This window comes from Cyanistes caeruleus, chromosome 2 (genome assembly GCF_971803275.1).
Source record: "Cyanistes caeruleus chromosome 2, bCyaCae1.hap1.1, whole genome shotgun sequence".
Taxonomy (NCBI): domain Eukaryota; kingdom Metazoa; phylum Chordata; class Aves; order Passeriformes; family Paridae; genus Cyanistes; species Cyanistes caeruleus.
Window position 1 is genome coordinate 118,187,224 of NC_141702.1, and position 14,708 is coordinate 118,201,931.

At 42.5% G+C, this 14,708-nt stretch overlaps 1 protein-coding gene across 6 annotated transcripts in view; it reads left to right on the forward strand.

Annotated features, from left to right (window-relative positions):
• Window positions 1-14,708, forward strand: part of LOC111926426 (uncharacterized) — a 384,290-nt gene that overhangs the window by 118,916 nt on the left and 250,666 nt on the right. For 5 of the 6 annotated variants that reach the window (XR_015282459.1, XR_015282458.1, XM_086875079.1 and 2 more), the window contains exon 3: window positions 1,476-1,566. The exons of the other annotated variant lie outside the window; for it this stretch is intronic. The gene's annotated coding sequence lies outside the window, so the exon portion shown is untranslated. The remainder of the gene's footprint in view (window positions 1-1,475; window positions 1,567-14,708) is intronic. 6 annotated transcript variants of the gene reach the window in all.

A 14,708-nucleotide genomic window follows, 5' to 3' on the forward strand; every position in this document is an offset into this window, starting at 1 on the left:
TTCATCAAGACAAGAGTTGTTGTCTCCTGCTCTGGTATAATCCATTGTGGGTTTAGGGATAGTAATAGTATCCTCAAATAAACATCCTCAACTCCACTCAGAATAAAAGGGTTTGTAGCTCCAAGCCTTCTGCCCTGAAAGTCCTCCCTGCAGCCACGGCAAGGCTGAAAATGAAAGTTGTTTTCAAGGAAAAACAGGTAAATTAGGCAAACTTTTGTGGCAGGACTGTCTTTTCTGCAGGTTATTCACCCCACAAAGTTTTGCCCTGCTCAAAATTCTCATGCAAGGTCCTTTTAATGTTCCTCAAGTGAAAGTCCAGCGACCACAGCGGTAACCACTGCCTCTGTCCAAAAGAGAAAAAATGCAGTCATGTAAAAGCAGCAGGTGCAAACAAATTTCATAAATGGGAGATGATCATATAGATAGCTCTTAGCAGCTCCTGAATTTTCAGAGAACTTGTACTGCAGTACCACTGTTTCAGACTATTCTGTTGGGGTTTTTTTTTGCTGTACAGGTAAGCTTGACCTCTCTTTGCCAGTTTTAATTTTCCTGCTGTTTTTCAGTAGCCCTGTGGTCATGTTGCTGGCAAAGGAGCACTATAAATGGATTAATGAGTGTCATGAGGAAATAGGAAATTGTCTCCTTGATATATTTTTTTTCACTGTTTTAATATTAAGTACTTGAAAAATCTTGAAGATACAAGAAGTGGGAATTTTCTGGTTTTATTTTTTTCTTTTTTTGCAAGGATCATTTAAAAATACCCACAGGTTCATTTTGGTGTAATGCCACACGATTTGGCATGCTTCAGATTGTAGTTAGTCACTTTTTGGTAGAATTCTCTCATGGAAAAATGTGTGCGTGCCATTTTAAAATCATATCCTAACATATGGAAAATCCTTTGTGCTTGAAAAATGTGGAAATCTGGTCAAAAGTGGGCTAGCTTTATCTTAAATCCAGTCAATTTTTTTTTTTTGTAAATGTGACTGGAGCAGAGTTTGGCTTTTGGAGAGAGAAATTCATCTAGAAGGGTGACATTTCCTGGCTGGGCAGACCTGTTTTGAAATTTGAAGTAAAACACAAAAGAAAGAGGTGAAGTGAAACGCCTCTCTTGGATTTGCTTTTCTGATAATGAAGTGAACCCTGGACTTTTCATGGGCCTCGATTCTCCTGTCATTGAGCCCAGAAATCTCCCAGGATTTTGGACCAATTCCAGCCAAGGGAGGGTCTGGAAATACTGATATTAAACTGCAGATTACTGGGGATAGTGCAAATCTTAATTGGGAAAAGTCTGTGGAAACTTCCTTGGACGAAGGAATGATTGTCCAGTAATTTGTATAAAGATATCTTAAGGTCGCTTGATTGAACTGGAACATCAGGAGGAAAAAGAATTCTTCTCCACATAAAAAATAATTTAAATCATCATAATAATTCAGATTCTTGTATCTTCTAATGGTAAAACATTTTGGTTATTTCAGATACCAGCCTTTTCAGCTCATTGCTTCTCCACATGGCCAGAAGATTGTCATGACCCTCATGCAGTTCGGCCTTGGATGGAACTTCTTACAGGTCCTTATTTTTTACTCTCTTGAGAAATGCATTTTCAGATATTTGTTGCATGTATCTTTTATTTTCACTTCTTTTTTTCCCTTTTTTTATCTTTTCTATTTTTTCTAACCTCAGAGGTAGCAATCCTACTGCTATTAGCAAGATGTCTATTATAGTGTCATTAAAAAAGCTATAGTCAGAGCATGGAATGACTCACATCATGGAGGAGTTAATAATTCACTGTAATAAAAGTATAAAGTTTTATGATAAACCACTCTCAGGGGAGTTAAATATAATCCTTAGCGGGTCACACACTGACTACAAAGCTTACATTTGTAATGGTAATTTGAATTTACTACATCGCCTTTAGTTTTTAAGCGTTTGTATGTCATTAGACCTTATAAATTGATTTATATATTCAACTCCAGTATAATTCTACATAAAGGTACAATAAATTTTATGGATTATAGATATGGCATCTAAAACAGTTTAGAAAAATAATTTTATTAAATTCCCTTAAACGGCGGTGTTGAGCAGCGACGAGGATGCCAGCCTGGCTCAACTTCTGAGAACTGCACGGGGCGGGCAGGGAGCTGCCAGGGGTGGTGGGGACAAAGGGAGGGGACTGGGCCATGGCTGGTCACCCAAATTCTCACTCAGTGGCTCCAGGTGCTAATGCTTCATACAGCCACAACTGTCACTGACCAGGACCCCCGTGCTGCTCCAGACCTCCGTCTCCTCCTGGGACATGTGGGATCCCCAAGGCCAGGGCCTCCCTTAATACTCCACTGGTGACATTGCTGGCACATGATCACCTGCAGGAAAGGATTGTGTTTGTATCATAAACAAATCACTTCTTCCTAAAATCAGGCTGCTGGGGTGCACCTTAGGTTGGGCTTCAGCGGGATGTCTTTTCCTCAGCACTTTGCCTCCTCTGCACTCCTTATCAGAAATAGCTGGTGAACAATGAAAAGATCTTTTCTTTCTTCCCCCCCTGCTTGGATTCAGCAAATATATTCATAAGAGGAGCCATTAAAAATGTTCATCTTGAACATTCTTTATTGATGTAATTTCAGCAGAGCTGACTGTGAGGAGCTCACTGTTGGTATTTTGCCCCGACATGGCAGATCCTGCTCAGAACCCTCATCCTGTGAAAACTTCTGTTTGTATTCCCAAGCATGTGGAGCAGTCCCTGAAAGCAGTACAGGACACAGCTCAGAAACACTTGATAAACTTCACCGTCTGTTTCTTAAGTGGTTTTAAAGAAACAACCAGCTTTTTTAATGCTGCTTCTCCTAAAGTCGGTGTAATTTCAGTGCTGATCTTCAACCTCCTTTGTCTAATCCGCTGTGTAATCTTTCCCATAACAAACCTAAAAAAGATCCTTGTACTCCCTGGTGGGCAGTTATCAGTGTATTCCCCATCGCACTCACACATTAGCAAAGCTTTATCCCATCATCGCTTTGGTTTTGAAAGCATTGAGGTAAATCTCAGGTGGCATCCTGCACTCAGTGGGTGTGTCACTGATGAAATGACCCAGCCAGCTGGACAGGTTTATGTACAATTTACTGGAAATGTATTAAATGTGTCTCGGGAAATGATTCTTTAAAACGTTCTCACTGCCAGTGCAGTAAAGATTAAGACCTTGGCATGAAACAGGGAAAAAAATTAAATAATTTTCAGAAGCTTGATGTAAAATAATGATACTAAATGTAACTTAAAGTCACCAAAGGGTGAGCATTTAGTTAAATTCCTACTCCTCCCTTGACTAATTCCCATAATAATTCAGGGGTCTCTGAAACTTGCAGGCTGAATTTCAGCCCTGGCACAAGCACACTGAGTCCTGCTTTAATCCCTCTCAGCCAGCTTGCTCAGACAAATGCAGGATTACGTTGGCAAAACCAGAACTTGCAGGTGGGCAAGCTCTTGGGAAAATAAACACTGTTATTTTCATGTAATTATTTTTGATATTCCAATTCCTTTTCTTACATTCATTGGCTTAAATATTGTCAGGGCAGCACTTAGGCTGCCTCCCAGATTTTGTTTGTGCCTGAATTTCCTAAGCCACTCAAGAGGACTTTGCAATCTCCTTGCTTAACATGCAGTTAGCTTTAGATGTTACTGCATGCAGACTTTTAAAATTATTATTATTTGTGCCTTTTGTGTCCCTCTGAACTTCACCACGGCTGCCTCGTTTGCTTGCATGGAGCAGCAAGGGGCAGCGTGGCTGGAGTTTTGCGTGGCATAGAGGGGTAGCAAGGGGGCTTGTCTGCCACAGCTTGCCTGGCTTTTGAAGCGCCTCCAGGGCTGATGGCATAGAGAAGAGTGATCAGGATAAAGGCAAAAAGTGGATGTGATGCCCCTCTGCCCCCAAGCACTGGGGTTGCAATGAGTGGGAAGTGGCAAAGGCTGCCTCAGGCTGCACAAGATGCCAAGGGGACGGCAGCCAAGGGGCTTGGAGCACCTTCCAGTTTCAGCATCTAAAATTATGCTGGGATAAACTGCTTTCTGCAGTATCCTTGAACATTTGCTCCGCAGCAAATAAAGGCATTAAGTCCTTCCTCCTCTTCCAAATACACAATTTAGAAATAAAAGGTAATAACTGACGATATACAAACACTGAAATTTGCATTCTTCACAGATTAAATGATCCTTGCTGCAGATCATGAAAAGAGCCATTAGTGAAGGGAGAGGGGGTGGGGGGACACTTTGTGTAGCAACAAGCAGTATATTCTGTGCCTTAATAAGAGGGAAGCTGATGGAGAACTGCAGCATTTAAAATCACAGTGAATACAGCAGGCTGATTTTTGCCAGAGCAGGATAAGTGCAGGGGAACAGAGGTGGGAGAGATGAGGAGCAGAACTGGCAGTGACCAGGTGCCCTCCTTAGAGTTTCACAAGATTGTGATTTCAGGGTTTTGTTGGGTTTTTTAAAAAGAATTTTAGCCCTTCCAGATGGGTTCTTGGGCTTCCTCTTCTCATGAATTCAGGTGCATTTTGAAGAAAATATTTCAACTCCTGTTCAAGTCAGTAGTAATTGTTGTTTAGCGTTGGATTATATAAAGCTATTTCATAGGGTTATAGAATTAAAAAGAGTAGTTAGGATGTCTTTACAGCAGACAAAGAGTTAATGGCTTCAAGTTGAGATGGAATAATTACTGCCTGCACTGATTTACTATTTTATTTCTGTGATGTTTGAAAATCTAATAAATCATTTTACTTTTATCTTGATAGATAATACTTTCATTAGGAAAATTAGAGGCTTCATTATAATGTTTATCATGAGCTGGAAGCTTTTTTTAATTTTTTTAATTTTTTTTTTTTTAAAGTTTTAGGGTTCCACAGCTCACTTTTGCCAGGTTTTAATTTTCTTTATCAAGTTTTCATTTTCTTTGTCATTCCTAAGTGAATGCAGCAGCAGAGCAGTGGCTGGATCAGACCTGGGGCCTGCTGTAGAAGTGCCACCCACGCTATTTACCTGGGGAGCTGCAGATGTTTTGGAAAATCAGGCTGGAAGCTCTTTAGACCCTTAGATGCACAGACACAGAGACTGGAAGGGGCTGTAAAGATCTTTTACTCTCAGTTTGTGGAAAATTCAGATAAAAAGATCTCTCCCAACAGCAGGTGAGACCCCGTTATTCCTGACAATGCAGTGCTGACCACTTGCTTGGTAAGCTCCAATTTGGCTCAAATGTGCAAATTTTTAACCTTTCCTCTTGTGCAAAGTGTTGTTTTTTGCTAAGAAAGCCTGCAGTGATGGAGTGGGCTGGGGCTTGTGCTCACTCTTGGCCCAGCCTGGCTGTGGGTTAATAACCTCTTGGCTGCCATCTGGTTTGATGTTTTGCCATTAATACAGATTTATGGCATGGCCACCAGGGACAAAGGAGCTCCTCACCTGCAGCAGGGCAGTCTAACACCCATTCCTGTTCCCTGCAGAAAAATCCTTCACTGCTACCTCAAGCACAGAATTTTCCTATATCCAGCCATGAGGAATGTCACAAGGCACTGTCTGACTCCAGTGTAGTTTTTGCAAGCCCATTTCAGTCCTCATTGCTAATTATGTTTGTTTGAAAATGCTTGAAGTGGTTGTAAAAAAAAAAACCAAACCCAAAACACAACAAAAAAAATGGTATCTTAATCTGGAAGATGCTTCCTTACACATACGACATCTGTAAGCTCTACATACTCACCACTTAGGCTGATTGCTTCCACAATTAATGTGCTTTGGGTTTGTTATTCTGTAGTCTTCCATTGCATTGCAAAATGCACAGCATATATTGAAAAGTGTCTATAATATGTTTTAAAAGGAATTCTTAACTAAGCTCTGACCTCGACACACTCTGAAGGTGAAGAGGATCAATCATAGATAAAAGGAGGGGAGCTCTCGGAGGACATGTGTACCTAAGACTTTTCTAGGTGCAGTTCTGGATCTGTATTTATTGGTATTTATCTCTGAAAACTCAGACAACTAGAGATGCTGTAATTGATTTTATTTAAAAGTGAGAGATGGGGTCAAATGGAAGCTTTTGGGTCTCCTGCTTTTACATTTCTACCTATACAGGACGAAGAATTTTACTAGAGTTGCTTAATGACATTAATATATTTATTTTTTTTTTTTTGCCAAAAATTTGTGAATGGGAGCCTTCAGCAAAGAAAACTCCACCTTTCCTAGCTTCAAATGAGCTGGGAAAGATCCTCATCCTGCCAACTCATCCTTAATTGGCCTATATAGTAAGAAATAATTAAAACTAAAGGCCTGATTCATAAAAAATGTACGTTGTGTTTATGTGTCTGTGTGTGTAGGGGCTTTTCCTGCACTGCAGCTAAAAGTGCAAGAGGCATGTTAGCTTCCAGTGCACCTTTTTGCAATTTATTCCTTCCTCCTTTTTTTTCCTGAATCACAACTGACCTTTTCTCCCTGGGTTCTTCTGCAAGTGAGTGTGAGAGAATCCTGGAATATCCTGGGCTGGAAGGGACTCACAAGGTTCATCCAAGTCTGAGTAGATGGAGGTGTTTGGTGTAAACCTTCTAGACAAAAAGTAAAGTTTAGACAATATGTGAAAATGTCCAAACAAAAGCTAATGGCTGTGAGTCAGCAGTGCTGGCTTCTGTAGCTGATTGATTTTCAGCAGGCCACTGGCTTGCTAGACAGGTTGTGAAAGATCTTTGCTGGCTCTGCTGGGTGTGCAAAGCCTGCAATTTCTTTCTCTCTTTTTCTAAAAGAGGAAAAATAAAATAATGCTAAATAGTTAATGCACAGAAGAAAAGGAATAGAGGGAGAATCATCTGTCTGATGCTGAAGTTCAAGCAAAGCCTCAGTTTGAGGGTTTTTTTCTTTACCCTCTTTCCAGATCCTTGTTTGATAACCAGAGGCATAAATGCATTGAAATATATGATTGCAATTCCTATAATTCTTTTTTTTTTTTTCTAATTTCTTGGGGTTTTTTTTCCCAAGTAATTTTCTTTGTGGGGTGTGGGGTTGTTTTTGTCCGTTTGGTTTTTTTTTCTGCAGAGACTCTTGGGATATAATTTATGTGAGTCCTGGCTGCAGAGGGCTGCACAGGACTGCATGGTATAAAACTGAATTGTGTTCAATCTGCTGTGAAATACCTGTAACTCGTAGAGTAATCCCCACTGCAAACACCTCAGGTCAGGTTTTGCTGGAGGTGCTTCCATCCACTTAGGTTAAAATCACCAGGTTGCTTAAAAGCACCCCAAGAAAGCTCTGTTTCTTGTTGTTGCTACGCCCTGTCTTGGGAGCCGGGCTGCCATGCTTTGCTTTTTGGTTCTTCCCAAAACAATCCAGCTCAGGCAGGAATCCTGGCTGCTTCCCATCTGCTCCGTGGCAGGGCTAAGGCCACAGCCCTCGGCGGTGTTCATCACCACTGGGAAGGTCTCCACTTGCGCCAAGAGAACGGGGGACCGTGTTTCCAGGTGCGGTGCCAGCCCGGCGCTAACCATACGGCGTTTTGTGCTGAGGGAAAAATTACCCTCTGGGGGAAGGAGAGGTGGCCTCCGGTCCACCTTCAGGATCGGAATCTGATAAACAGTTTCAAATGTCAGTGGCCTGTTGTTGGTAATTAAATCGTAATGACAGATCCGTGCTGATACTATCAAGGTGCTTTTGTCCTGGGAACCCTGCATTAAGAGGAGCCGCAACAGCAGTTCTGCTTGTTACCCCTTCCTACTGTTACAGTCAAATGGTTCATGGCCATCATCTCTCCCGGGCAGGAATGCCCCCTGCGTGGGTTTCATGCACAGTCACCAGGAATGTGAGTGTATCTTAAATATTTGAATGTTCAAACGTTTGTTAGCCCTGACTAACCAGCATTCCCGGTCACACACTCCATAGGCACACATCTGTTTGTGCATCTTTACATCCAGACCTGGAGCCTTTAAAATTTATCTGTTAACTTTTGGAGAGAGGAGGAAAATGCCTATAAAAAGGTTAAAGTTCAAAATGAAGGCACTCGGTCAGAGAAATATCAATATGCAGCTGTCAGGAGAACTGCCATTCTGAGTCACAAAAATACATTTTTGGTTTGTGGGGGGGTTAACTTCTTCCATTATAAATGATTAAAACCACACAATCCGTCATGGAGATAATAATAATGGTCAACTTCTTAGAAACAACAGCAATTGCTTTATTCCCATATTGCTTGTGCCCTGGAAAGAAAAGAAGCCAAATGAGAGTGTTTCAGATGTTTTGGTGAGTGAGTGCCTTCAGAGAAGTTTTGGAGCCCCTTTCCGTCCTGTTCTGTAGAGGTCAGCAAGTTTGAGGAATTACAGGCACTAAGTGAAAATGAAAACATCAAGAGGCTTGCTGTCTATCACAAGTATCACTAAATCTTTTTGAACAACCCTGGGCAGTGAATTATGGAAGCATGGAATTGACTTACAGTTTATTTCTAGTAACAGTCAGTTACTATGTCAAATCTAAAACCATTCAGAAAAGCCTATAAAAATGTATGACAAACTAACCAGCAACCTCTAGATCTTTTTACATGTGTATGATTTTAGAGAATGTCTTGCTAGCGCTTGTGGAAATGAACAGACAGGACATTTTCACGAGGCTGTACTTTTCTTGGGTTTTGGTTTTTTTTTGCCCTCCTAGCTCGTGTTGTTTGGCATCAGAGAAAGCCTCTGGAGTAGCCTTGCTGGAGGAAGACAATATGGTGTGTGGGCAGGGGAATGGCACAGCTCTTGCTCCTGCCTCCCTCGGTGCTGATCTTCCCCTCTGCAGGTGAATGCTCTCCTAACAGTCTCCCAAACCTTGTTTCAAGGGGCCTTGTGAACACCTGGGAGCCTTTCAGCAAAGGTGTTGCACCAGCCATGGCTCACCCCAAGGTGAGAGAGAGGAGGAGAGGTCCTGTGGGATGTGTGCTGGCTCAGTGAGGATCTCACAGACGAGTCTGTGGGGCTGTCCTGCTACCAGCGAGTCTGGTTCTGCTGTCAGCAGAGAGAAGAGCTAAAAACTTGGGTGTTCATGAGACCTTATGGCTTTGTGGGGCAGAGGGGAGGGTTTCTCCTGGCTGCTTAAAATGCAGGTCTATAAGACCACATGGTGCTGTTTCTAAAAGCTGGCAGGGGTCAGGTTATTGTTGGGCAGCTGAGGGGTCTGGGGAACAGAGGGTATTCCAGAACAGCTCCATTGTGTTTCTCCTGCAATGAGACCCCGGTTCCTATATCCCCCAGAGGGCTCCTGAGAAGTGACACTTCCCTAAAGGTGCTGCCAGATCTGAAAACTCTGGTTGACTGATATTGTGGCTTTTCAGGAGAGGCCCTTCCAGTAATGCTGGAAAAGACCCCCTTAACTCTCCTTGGGCTGGATCACGAACTTTAGGATGGGCAGGACCATTTGGACCTAATTCTCTCAGAGATGAAGTCTGGGGATGGCTTCATAAAACTAAGCAAAACCAAATGAATTTAGAAATATGACACAACTCCAGGCAATGGATTGTCACTCCCTAGTCAGTTTTGATGGGCAGACTGGTATCTACCAGTTGAGTGGACCTGTAAGGAGGATATCTGGCCACTTTTTTGTGAGGACTACCCTGAAAACACCAAACAGGGAGCAAGTCTTTCACAGCTGGTTTTTTGTTTTCTTTCTGTGTTAGTGGCAGACAGCATTAAGATGTTTAAACATTTGCCACTGCAAGAATGAATGCAAAATGTCATGTGTCCGGATAGCCATTTTGCTTTCCTTGTGGCGCTTGGGCTGGGAAAGCATCCAAAACCAAGTTTGTCTTGCAAGAAATGATTTCAACATCAGTCCCCTGGCAATTGTATTTTAAAACTAACACAGCCTAATAAACTTTCACTCATGAAACCATCAAAGTTGTGTTTACTAGCAGAACACTCGGGTCAATAAAAATACTCCACACGCTAGGATTTGGGCTTTTATTATTTTGCATTTATTGAGAAACAAATTGCAGAATAAAGTGGGGCCACGAATAAAATACTCCTATACATTCAGAATATAATACAAAATGTAATCAGGCAGCACATTGTTAAAAGTCAGGACCAAAATCTAACAATATGGTGTCACCAGTTGTAAACTTGTAACTGTATAATACATAATTGTCAACTGTTGAGAAAAGATCTCATTTTGATAACACATATTGAGCTTGGAAGCTTGTTTGTTAATGAGGGGTCTGAAAAATACTTATGACTCCAGGATGCTTGACAGCTCTAACTGCAACATTGTGCTGCACAGTCAAAGAACAGTGAGTTAGAGGGAATACAAACAAAAAATAAGACCTTTTTAGGAGCAAAGAAACAGGCATGTTTATATTTAAGGAATGTATTAAAATCACAGCTATCCTGCTCTGATATTAGAATCAATCAATAGATTGACTCGTGATTAATTTCGATTCATTTCTGTTTTATAGGCACAATTTGGCTTTAAAACAGTTTCTTTTTTTAGAGCTGTTCATAATATTCTCAGTTTCGTTTCTATGCAGGGGGCTGAGGTGAGGGGTGCTCTGCTCCCCTGGCTGTGGGCCAGAGCCAGAGCAGATCCTGCTACCCACCTTTGCTGGATCTCAGCACAACCCAGCCACGAGTTATTTTTTCTCTGGGTTATTCCTCTCCTCGTGCAAAACAGGAGCCTGGGATTTCAGGATGCCACCAGGTTTCCTCCAGCGCTGTCCACGCCTCTTTATGGCACCACCCACACGTGGACCCGGCTGCAGCCCCCAGCAGTTCCTTGTGCTGGCTTTCCCAGCTCTGTGTGCCTGCTGAAGTCGTGCATAAAGCCAATATTCAGCACAAAGGAGCAAAGCCATATAGGTTGCACTAGCAGGTTGTCGCACACCTTTTATTTCTGATCTGTGCTGCTTTTATTTTCTTGGTGAGAGATTAAGAAGGTATTGTTAAGGCTGTTCTGGATGCCACAAAAACTCCAGGTAGCATTTTGCAGTGAATTTCAAAATTTTTGAGTAGCGTTGTGCTGGTAAACTCAGATTTGAACTCCCATGGCATATATTCTGTTCCCTCATTATCCCGAGTGCTCAGGAAGCTCCGCACAAGCCGTAGCAACTTGTTTTCTCAGAGGGAGTGATTACATGTGGTAGAGTGGGTTTCTTTTGTGTGTGTGTGTGTGTATGTAGCAGTCATATAAAAGCCAGACCCTGTTATTTTTTAGAGTATTTGTAGCAGCTGCAAAGGAAATGTCTGTGTTGCTCTATGTTTTAGAAATGAGGTGGGGAGTTTTGACGCCTCTGGAGACTCTGCTGGCAGTGCTGATGTCTTCAGGTGGCACCTGAAGCCTGACTGAGCTTGCTGCTGTCCGAGGAAGGACGCAGGTGAAAAGCTTTCCCCATTCACTCTGCTCCCCCAAACCCAGAAGGAACAGTGACCAGTGTGGACTTCAAGAAAATAAATGAAAATGCCTGGGTGTGCATTGCCATATTCTTCCTGCTGCTGACAAAGACTGCATTTAGTGCTGGTGTCACAGCAGCCTACCACAGTGGCACTGGAAATGTGTTTCCAGGTCACCCTCAGAGATATGGCTCTAAGCAAAAGGCGGGGGGGCTGAGCTTTGTGCTGGCTGCAAACACACTGAACCTCTTCTGATGCCTCCAAGGATCACAGTGGCTCTCTGTGCCCCACACCAAAATCTGGGGAGCTCACCAACACAACAGAGGGGCTGGGCTCTTTCCCTCCTTTCTGTTTCCTCACTGAGTCCCCTGCCCACTTCATTAGCAGACTTGCCATGGAGACTTTCGGAAGGAGGGATTGCACACTTAATTACACTGTTCAAATCACCAGTTCTATTGCTTCCAACATCAAGCACTTTGGTTTCCTTACTCTTATAGAGCAAACCTTGCTACAAGGGTGAGCTGCATACAGTATCCTGTCTGCTTTCCTGTTCTTTCCTCTCCTCATTGCATGATGTATTTATCCTCCAAATGTCCATTTTCTTCTATTTTCCCTTTGTTTTCTTTTAAAACACCCTTTAACCACTGACAAGTTGAAGCAATTGCCATAGAAATACTATGTACCAAAGTCTGCTCAGGCTCAGTGCTTCTTCATTGTTATGGTGCAGCAAATTCCCAAATCCTGTTGGCTGCCCTGAAAGAAGGAAGCTCTTCTCTAAGGAGGCTGAGAGGGGCAGTCCCGTCAGCTGAGGTTTGGCACTGCACAGTGGGCTGCACTTCAAGCCTCTTAAGAGAGAGGTTTGGGAGCATCTCCTAAATTAGGGGGTCAGAGTGGGGACCAGAAGCACCAAGGAGCAGCTGCCTGGCCACTGCCTTCCCCTCCCCTCCACCGCTCAGAGCTTTTGTCTTGGAGCCAGAGCTCTGCTCCGCTGCATCCGCGGGATGGCCGGGGACACCGGGGGCTTAATGGGGAGTTGTCAGAAATAATTGTGCTTCTGCCTTTTTGTGCTGTCAGAGGGGAAGATGTTAAACTCTCTGTGAAAGCTGGATGTGAACAGGGATGGACAGTGGTCTTCGGACCATTACAACCTACTTCCTCTAATTTTTAAAATTTATATACTTTGTAATGCATTATTAATTTTCTTGTGAGTGATATGACTTTCAAGGCTATCAAGGGACTAATCTATTTTTTACATGGAGTAGAGAAGGATTCTAGGTTTGTACAAATAAAATACTCCCTGGAAGCAATACAACTGAAATGATATCTGCAAACATCACGGCTTTACCTCTCTTCTGAGCAAACATCAGCTCTCTATAGAAAGTTAACACTTTAATTAGACAGAATTTCAAATGATTGTGCATGTCTGCTATTAAGTTAAAGCGTTTGTATCCTTTCTCATAAAAATCACTTCTTTATACAGGACTGAGCTAGGAAGCCTGGGAAGAGATATCTAAATCCTTAGTTTAAAGATATTTGGGAAATACACATGATTAAACAATCACTGGTATTACCTGAAATCCAAAAATTGGGTTGCTATGGGTATAGTATATTTGCTTAATTCTAGATGATTGGTCCTTGCCTGCAAGGAAAATTATGTGTGGTTGCAGAGATTTAAACATGCTTTTTTCAGCAGAACTCCAGGTATAATGGTTTTGTAGGTCTAAGTGTGGAGATAATTTTGGTTTTTGGATGTTAAACAGTAGCAAATATGTGCACACTGATTTAATATAAAATCTGGTGGAAATAAATAAAATCCAGCAAATGTTTATCTTGGAGCTGGGTTTGACCTCCAGAATAATGTTAGCAGAATGTACCAAGGTTTGCTTTTTTTTTTAATATTTGAAACTATAGCCTGACTTCAATAGAATAGTCCTACTGAAGAGTCGAGTACAGAGCAATAAGGTGTGATTAAAACATGCCATTGCAAGAACAGTGAATATTTTTTAATGATTCACATTTCATGGACACTCAGCTCACAATGTATCCATTTATTCTTTTTCTTGGATGCTGTTAGCTACAAAGCTTCATACCAGCCTGTCTTCATACCAGCTTTGGAGGGAAAATAATGTCCATTTTTTCATCTCTGTTCTTTCCTCCTCTGCACTCTTTGAAATTCCTGTCACTGATACCAACCACAGGTTCCTCTGTGCAGAAATGTAAAAACCTGGCAGGCACGAGGTGTGATCTCTGATCCACCAGATGTACCCAGGGCACTGAGATAGCATCGAGTATCAAATTAAGTCTCGTTTCTATAAAGAAACTGGGCTGGCTGCAGAGTTTGGACCTTTCAGTGCTAAACCCACAAGTGTCCAGTGCTTGTGGTGAGGAGTCAGCTCAGCTGCGTGTGCTCTGCTTCTGCAAAGGGTAGAGCAAAGATTCTCCCCAGCCTCCAGGACCTGGCACTGTCAGAGCTTTTGTGTATGTTGAAGTAGGTAGGAATTATCCATCTTCTTGTGTGTCTGTGAATGTCAGAGAAAAGCAGGGCAGTTATGGTTCTTAGGGCTTTCATCTGGGAATCTGAACTGCATTTGGTGCACCTGAGAACAGGGGATAGAGGGTGGTGTGTGCAGGGATAAATCAAAGTGGCTTTTCAGTCCAGCTCTAAATCTGATCTGCTGACATGCTCCTCTTCAGGACTACCTCTGTGGAGCAGGTCCTCTGCCCACCTCATCCACCCAGATGAGAGAAGAGAGAACAGAAATTGCCATGCAGCTCTTTTCCATGCTGTTTGATGGTGCCAGGACTTTTGTCCATTCTGTTTGTGGGCTGCACATAGCAGGAGCTTTGTTACCTAATGTTTTGGTGGCTATTTTCACACCCATGGCAGCTAAGCTTTGTGTGGTTATGTTCGGCAGTGCCAGAGGGAGGCTGCTCTTCCTCACTGCTGTGTTCCAGTGTAGTTGCAATTATTATTATTATTATTATTATTATTATTACTACAATTCCCTTTTGTGATCTAGCTGAGGCCCTCATTGCAGGAAGTGGTTTGCCAAGCACTCCACTGGCACAATGTAAGTCAGCAGAGCTGATAACAGGGGTCCACCTGGAGAGCAGGGGAGTGATATCCCTGAGTGCTAACATCCAAAATAATGCTTTTATCCTCTGTTGATGGTGTGTGATAATGGTCAGCCTCAGTAAAGGGTTCTTGGAGACATTTAATGAGCACTGCAGCCTTGAGCAGTCCTACATAAAAAATGTTCTCTAGGCATCTTGAAACACAAAGGTGGTTCCAAACCATCACTGCTTCCAGAGACAAGCAGTGGCAAAGAACTGCTCAAGCCT